Source organism: Anneissia japonica, unplaced genomic scaffold (genome assembly GCF_011630105.1).
Source record: "Anneissia japonica isolate Jap-2015-1 unplaced genomic scaffold, ASM1163010v1 scaffold287964_len165734_cov163, whole genome shotgun sequence".
Lineage (NCBI taxonomy): Eukaryota > Metazoa > Echinodermata > Crinoidea > Comatulida > Comatulidae > Anneissia > Anneissia japonica.
Window position 1 is genome coordinate 154588 of NW_022735416.1, and position 9009 is coordinate 163596.

Genomic DNA, 9009 nt, shown 5'->3' on the forward strand with positions numbered 1-9009 from the left:
AAAAGGGTAGAGATAAGCCAGGTGTTAAGAGAAAAAAGTGTAGCAGCAAAGAAAGCTCGTCTTTTATGCATATACTATATATAATCTACACATATACTATGCATATATACATAGGCCTATATGCATATACAGTACATATATCGTAGGGCGATTGCAATTAAAGTCACCATGATGTATCGGATCACCAATGACATGATCTGTATCCCTCGTGATCACCTCAGTCCATCCTGTACCCGCACCAGAGGTCATTATACCAAAAACCCGTACAACATTAAGGAAGTGCTCCTTCTTCCCAGACACTCCGTCTTTGGAATAGCCTACCTCCTCAACATGTTGTTGATTCACCATCCATATATACGTGCACATACATAGGCCTATATAAATATATACATATATATACATACATATATATACATGTTATACATATATATATATATATATATATATTATATATATTTTATTTGCTTTATCATCAGAATAGGCAGATTTAGGATGTGGACATGCAATCCTCTAAATACTGGCATAAAAAGAGAATACAACCTAAACCGTCCATTACAATACGACAGTTAGCAATAATTTTGTATGACGGAAAAATACAGAGTAGTTCAAATAAAAACTGTAAGAAAGAAAACGAAAAAGAAAGAAAAGCAAGATAAATCCTAAGATAATAGGCACGCAATTTAGTAATTGAGAAGTGATTACTAATAAACTGTCGGCGACATTTATTCGTAGGCGGTAAAGAATGACAACAATTTGAGTGGAATAAACAAAATGTCGGCAATGTAAAAATCAGAGTGCACACTACAATTGTAATAGAGATAGTGGCCATATAAACGATTAGACTATAATTTATTGATATTATTATAATGCTTATATAGAGTTATAATAATAATAATGATAATAATATTAATAATAATAATAATTATTATTATTATTATTGTTATTATTATTATTAGTTATAGTAATTATTATAGGAAGACTAAATATATTTCATTTAGTTAAAGAATAACCACTTATGAAACCTAGGTCTTTGTTAATACCAATTCTGTGTGTGCTTAGTTTAAGAATCCACTGAAGTTCAGCACAACGTCTGTCAGTTAAAGGCCTGAACCCTGAAGCAATTAAAACACATTTCATACCATTAACCAGAGTATTTAAAAAGATTAAAATGTGGGGCAACAGGGAAGCCTACTGCATTGTCCCGAATCAATTTTTTTTTAATGATTGTTGCACTTAAGTCTAAATCTCCCTGTCTCCCCGCCAGCAACCACGATCACACTCGAAACATACCGGTACGATTTTGTATATAACATTGGTGGCATTGCATGTCAGAAGTGGTGGATTGATGGTTATGTTAGAATGAGGGAACTTGATATAGTTTTGCTCGTAATGATGATATCACAGATTTTACATCGTGGGTTGCTACAAGGACGGTTACCAGATAAGGGTAACCGTCCTAGGAGGGTGATGGATAGTCTGTGCATGTTTTAGGTTAAGGGGCTGACGTTTTGGCTAAGATGGGGATTTGCGAAGGGCTTGTGGGTAGAAATAGAGTTTTCATTCCGACAGCTTACAAATGCGGGGTTATAGTCTAATATTAGAGGGATGCGTGTGGTTTTAGTTTTAGGTGTATTTGGATGATGCTTTCAATGTTATTTTGATGAATATGGTATCAGGTAGTTGCTTTGGCTCAATTTGTAAAATATAACAAACATATTAACACCCTTTTCTTTAATTAAAACATTGAACATCTATTTCTTTAATTAAAACATTGAAAAATGTGCCATTTCCAGACATCTAGAGACATTATGTCTTTAAAATACCATGTCTTAGTCTAAACCACGGTGGGGCTGAGGTGGGTAAATTGTTGTACGCATTTTCTCGATTTTTTAAAACAGATACTAACAAATAAATGATAAAAATAGTTTGATTTTAACAACTTAATTTTTGGGATAAAATTATTCATCGAGCTCATCGCCAGTTGGATAAGATATGCTTATGGGAAACAGTATTTAAAAGTTTACGGATTCAATCGCGTCAATCAATTTCTGAATAAACTCGAGTTATCCTGAATATAGAATATCTCAAAGGCCGCCCCCTATGGCAATTTTATCGCAAATTAATAATGTGGATAGTCACACTGCGCACTTTATCGATACAGCCGATATTTCATAAAACTAGCAAATGCAAATGTTGCTTCGAATGTGCTTGTTGAATTGGCAATTAATCACCAATTAAATGAAAAGGTGAGTGCCGTTGGATTTTCTACAGCGAATAATAGGCAATGCCGCAACTGGTAGGCCTACAGTAAACTAACGGAGTAAGGGTCATAGTGCTGTCGGTGATCAGGGGTACAAGGACATTCGACCCCGAATTTCTAGGACAGGACGTTTCGCCGACAAACCTACTTTTAATATATAAATCACGCAATGTAAGAGTTTGCTAAAACCATTAAATACAGACATAGCCTATAATAAACAAATGTTCATTTTTATTTTTTATTAAATATTTTAGTACTTTAGGAAATCATAAAAAAGTGACTGTAATAATTGATAACACAAGTAAAAGGCATTTTTAAAATTCGTACAAATTGTGATAAAAAGAAAGACCGAATATACAAGATACAAGGTGACTTTATTGCATATAAATATGTAAAAATCAGCAGATATTAAAAAAAGTGTTTTTTTTCAAAAGTTGATTTTAAAAATTGATTGCCTTTCATTGCCATGCTGAATAATTAATGAATAAAAGTCTTCATTGTCATCTGAAAAAAAAAAACCCCAAATTGATAAAAATAAAAGGCAAGTTGATTAAGTAGGCCCCTAACTTTTATATATACAATTAGATATAGAAAATTACGAAATATAAAATAAAAAGGAAATGTACCGGTACATAAAAAAATACATGAACGATCATACAATTAAGAAAATTATTCATTAATAAATAATAATGTAACAAAATGGCACAATATGTTAAAATATGGACGCTTCACGAAAACAAATATATATGTATTCATAAATTCTGACAGGATTTTGATGAGTGTTTTTTGATTGTGACTGAGCATTAAACCTAAAGAAATATATAACCTTACAACCACCTTAATTCAACAGCGAATCTGTTTGTTAGGTAGTGAAATTAAATAACCGAATAAAAAAATAAAAAATCTAAATATGTCACTTGTTACACATTCATCTATTAGGCCAGACCAAACATGTTCACAAACAATGTCGGCGAATTATCTGTTGGCAAATTGTTGCCCTCTTTGCCGTAGGAAAATATTAGTTTAGAATTCATCGCGATGCGCAATATTGCGATTATATTGGCCTTTGCTCATGAACCTAAAAAAGATAAAGCAAATCGTACACTAACGACAAAATCAGTGCATAGGATTGGAAAATAACATTGAGATTACATTGAAGACGTCATGATTCACTTATAAATATTATCTCTTATTTCCAACAGTATGTTAGAATGTTTGCATGGTAATCGAATGGTCTTGGGTTCAAACAACTCCGAAACAATATTCAATCATTGTATCAGTGAAGTTTCCTCGATACAAAAAATTATATTAATACTGCCATGTTGGAGTAAGATCAGGCCTTTGAGCAGTTATTGTTCTTGTTTGTGTACCAGTGTAGCTGGGTAAAATTCGATTAAAATTTTTTGTTCAGTGTAAATGGTAATCAATAACAGTTATTGAATTTTCACATAGCAGTGCAGAAACTGTATAAAAGAATTGTATATTTCATCTTTAAGTCAACGCATTGGGGTTTCACGTAACATCACTTATGCAAAATATGTTAGGCCTACTGATCAATTGAATTGTTTCGTCATTGATGCTGCGCCATGATTTGCTTGTTTTACCAGGGAACAATTACTGTTCCCTGGTTTTACCTCTTTATTTTGCGACACATTGCCTAATTAAGAAGCATAATTTGGAGCAAAGCCTCCAAAAATACCGTAGCCATAGCGATAACACTGTGCCAGACTCAACGCAAAAAAGCGTGCAAAAATACTATTATTTCATATTTTTAATTATATTGGAAGATTTAATCGCATAGAATGATCTTCCATCCAAATCCGGATTAGGATAATAGTGATAACAATTATAATAAAAAAAAAAAATTAAATGTAGTAATGGTGATGATTATAATTTTATCGTTTTTGTTAGTTTTTTATCATTATTAATAATGGTGATGGCAATGGTAATGGTTGTATATTCATCAAGCGCATTACAACAGTCTCTATGCGCTTGAAATACAATGTGTTATCTGAGAAATTGTACATTTTAAAATATCTTTGATTTTTATTTTTCCGTATGTAATTTAATTTTTTTTTTTTTTAACTAGAATTTCTAGTTGTATTATAATTTTTATCAGGAAACAGTGAAATTACACTGTTCCCTGGTTTTATGTACTCCGTTAATAATTATAACTGTATATGTTGAATGAGTAAACGTATAAATGAACGAATGAACAAGTAAATGAATGACTGAATGAAATAACGATACAGTAATTTCAGAGTATTTTCCATAGAGGGCGGCTTTTGGGACAACGTGAACTAGAAGTCTTTGCGCATTGGACGTCGGGACAACAACATACTGTAAAGTTGCGTCAAAATCCCCAGAATAAATATTTACGAAATTTCTCCGACGTTGGCTTAAATGGTGGCTCCCAAACTCCGTTTCAAACGTTAACACAAGCCGGGTCAACAACGTACTGTGACGTTGCGAAAACGTCTGTAATCTAATATTTATAACCATTAGACAACGTCGGCCCAACGTCTATTTCAAACGTTTACCTACGTCGGCCCAACAAAGTATTGTGACGTTGCGACAACGTCTATAATCATATAAAATAATTACAAGCGCTAACCAACGTCGGCCCAACTATGGTACCAAACGTCCATTTCAAACGTCACCAATTGTGACGTTGGTGACGTTGGGACAACGTCTATAATCACATCTAATATTTACAACCTCTACCAACGTCGGGGCAACAGTTGTAACCAACCTCAATTTCAAACGTTTAGCGACGTCGGGCCAACTAAGTACTGTGAGGTTGGGACAACGTCAATCACATCTAATATTTACAGCCTCTAACTAACGTCGGCCTAACGGTTGTAACCAGCCTCCATTTCAAGCATTTACCGACCACGTCGGGCCAACAGAGTACTGTGACGTTGCAACAACGTCTGTAATTACATCTAATATTTACAGCCTCTAACCAACGTCGGCCTGTCGGTCTAACGGTAGTAACCAACCTCCATTTCAAACGTTTATTGACGTCGGGCCAACAAAGTGTTTTGACGTTACGACAGCGTTTATAATCATATCTAATATTTACAACCTCTCTAACCAATGTCAGCCCAACTGTGTATCCGACCTCCTTTTCAAATGTTTACAGACGAGAGGCCAACAGTATACTGTGACGTTATGACAACGTCTGTAATCCCATCTAACATTTACAGCCTCAACTTTGGGCCAACAGTTGTAACCAACCTCCATTTCAAACGTTTATCGACGTCGGGCTAACAAAGTACTGCGAGGTTGCGACGACGTCTATAATCATATATTTTGTAGTGCACGGTAATGGAGCCCTGGGGCTTATCCTGGGGTCGAAGGTGCTGATGCTCAACATACTGCCTTGAGTATCTGCGTATACTTATATGACATGGGGAGCAACACTGCCTCAATGGGATAATTGGTATACGATTTTGCTTGAAATCCTTCTAGGAATTATATGCTTTTTGTGGTTTAATTGACAATGCGCCTTGAGCACTATTGGTGGAGATGTGCGCTTTATAAATCTTTATTATTATTATTATAATATTTACAACCTCTAAGCAACGTCCGGCCAATAGTAGTAACCAGCGTCTGGCCAACAAAGTACTGTGACTTTGCGACAATGTCTACAATATAATATATTTACACCCTCTAACCAACGCCGGCCCAATGATAGTACCCAACGTCCATTTCAAACGTTTACCGACGTCGGGCCAAACAAAGTACTGTGACGTTGCGACAACGTCTGTAATCACATTATAATATTTACATCCTCTTGCCAACGTTGGCCCAACGGTTGTAACCAACATCCATTTCAAACGTTTACCGACGTCGGGCCAACAACGTACTGCGACGTTGCGACCGCGTCTATAATCACATCTAATACTACAACCTCTAACCAACGTCGGGCCAACTGTTGTAACCAGCCTCCATTTCAAACGTTTACCGACGTCGGACCAACACCCCACTGCGACGTTGCAACAACGTCTATAGTCATATCTAATATTTACAACAAACGTCGGCCCAACGGTAATTAACCAACGTCGGGCCAAAAAAGGTACTGTGACGTTGCGGCAACGTCTGTAATCACATCTAATATTTACAACCTCTAATCAACGTCGGGCCAACGGTTGTAACCAACCTCCATTTCAAACGTTTACCGACGTCGGGCCAACAACGCACTGCGACGTTGCGGCAACGTCTATACGCCGCAACGTCTATAATCACATAATAACCTCTAGCCAACGTCGGCCCAACAATAGTAACCAACGTCGGGCCAACAAAGGTACTGTGACGTTGCGACAACGTCTGTAATCACATCTAATATTTTCAACCTCTAACCAACGTCAGCCCAACGGTTGTAACGAACCTCCATTTCAAACGTTTACCGACGTCGGGCCAACAACGCACTGCAACGTTGCGGCAACGTCTATAATCACATATAATATTTACAACCTCTAGCCAACGTCGGCCCAACAGTAGTAACCAACTTCGGGCCAAAAAAGGTACTGTGACTTTGCGACAATGTCTACAATCATATAATATATTTACACCGTCTAATCAACGTCGGCTCAATGGTGGTACCCAACGTCCATTTCAAACGGTTACTGACGTCGGGCCAAACAAAGTACTGTGACGTTACGACAACGTCTGTAATCACATCATAATATTTACATCTTCTTGCCAACGTTGGCCCAGCGGTTGTAACCAACATCCATTTCAAACGTTTACCGACGTCGGGCCATCAACGTACTGCGACGTTGCGACCGCGTCTATAATCACATCTAATACTTACAACCTCTAACCAACGTCGGGCCAACTGTTCTAACCAACCTCCATTTCAAACGTTTACCGACGTCGGACCAACACCGCACTGCGACGTTGCAACAACGTCTATAATCATATCTAATATTTACAACCTCTAACCAACGTCGGCCCAACGGTAGTTAACCAACGTCGGGCCAACAAATGTACTGTGACTGTCTCTTATACACTCGGCCCAACGGTTGTAACCAACCTCCATTTCAAACGTTTACCGACGTCGGGCCAACAACGCACTGCGACGTTGCGGCAACGTCTATAATCCCATATAATATTTACAACCTCTAGCCAACGTCGGCCCAACAGTAGTAACCAACGTCGGGCCAACAAAGGTACCTTGACGTTGCAACAACGTCTGTAATCACATCTAATATTTACAACCTCTAACCAACGTCGGCCCAACGGTTGTAACCAACCTCAATTTTAAACGTTTACCGACGTCGGGCCAACAACGTACTGCGACGTTGCAACAACGTCTGTAATCACATTAATTATTTACAACCCTTTGCCAACGTCGGCCCAACGATAGTACCCGACCATCTTTTTAGTCGTTTACCGACGTCGGGCAAATAAGAAATCGTGACGTTGTACCAACGTCGTAGTCAGACCGAATATTTACAACGGTTTGCCAACGTTGGGGCGACATCGAAAATTCAACGAATATTTTCATACGTTGGGCCAACGTGAAATTCTAGTGTTGGTTTGACGTTACCTCTCCGACCATATTTTGCAACCAAACACCAACGTCGTGCCGACGTCAGATATCCGACCCCGACGCTTACCGACGCTTGCCAACGTTTACCAACGTTGGGCCAACGTCGCTTTGCTAGCTGGGAATGGTATTGAGATATAGGTATGCTGCAACACACAGTAATTTAGCTGGTACATTGTCTGAGCATGGAGGAAATAATTAAGGAGGAGTACCATCGACAGAGGATCAAAGGTACAGACCTCCTCGCCGCGATCGTCATATCTCACCAGTTACGTAACCGTAATTAACAATAGATAAGCTGTAATCGGTAACCGCGCATGCGCCAGTATCTGTCAACAACCAAGCCACAACAAATCACTCGGGGCAACAAGAAGCCAAGTTACAACTTTCGAGATCGTGCTGAAAATATGGATGACATGACTGATGCTATCGACTTTTATAAATTATAAGATGAGTTAGAGGATGAAATTCTCAAAGAATTGGAGGCAGCAAATGAATTAGAAGACCAAGAAAATGGTATTGTTTTTTGTTTTTTTTAATCAACAGTATATGTGTGATGAGAGTGTGCAATTGTAGTATTTCTCCGGCAAGGAGGCCAAGCAAGCTAGCTTAGGCCTATCCCTCTAGTGTAGTAGTATAGGGCCAATGTATGGCTTGTTCGAGGGCATGTTGTGCCCTACCACCTAGCCTAGGCCTCTAGTGAGAATCGGGACTCTCGCGCGAAAGCTCGGCGTAGGTATGGTCTCCATTTATATGTAGCCTACTTAGAAATTATTAGTATAGTAGTAGTAGGCCTAGGCTAGGGGTACCGGAGTCTAGATAGTAGTAGGTCTTTTCCATGATTTGTTGTTGACAATGATTGAATTGATAGTAGTACAGCCTTTGGAGACATATGTAAGTGAATTTAGTTTAAGAGAACCTTACTTACTAGGCCTTAATCTATTAAATTAATATATTTCTTCCATAATTACATAAACTAAACTTTCATATAATACCAACACTGCTGAATATCATCTTATTAATTAAACAAATCCAAAGTTATTTTAATTACTAGATTAAATACATTTTTAAAAATACCAGGTATGGTCAAATAATAATGCCTCCACGTATGTAATTACAAAAATTATTTCTATATTGTGTGTGTCAGTACTAATTTATTTACTGTATATTTTGTTATAAAAAAGGTCCAACC

At 37.5% G+C, this 9009-nt stretch overlaps 1 long non-coding RNA gene across 1 annotated transcript in view; it reads left to right on the plus strand.

The window, feature by feature from the left end:
- The first annotated feature begins 8029 nt into the window (after positions 1-8029).
- LOC117116578 overlaps positions 8030-9009 on the plus strand; it is a 1989-nt gene continuing 1009 nt past the window's right edge. The window contains exon 1 of the long non-coding RNA XR_004446783.1: positions 8030-8333. This is a non-coding gene — a long non-coding RNA (uncharacterized LOC117116578). The remainder of the gene's footprint in view (positions 8334-9009) is intronic.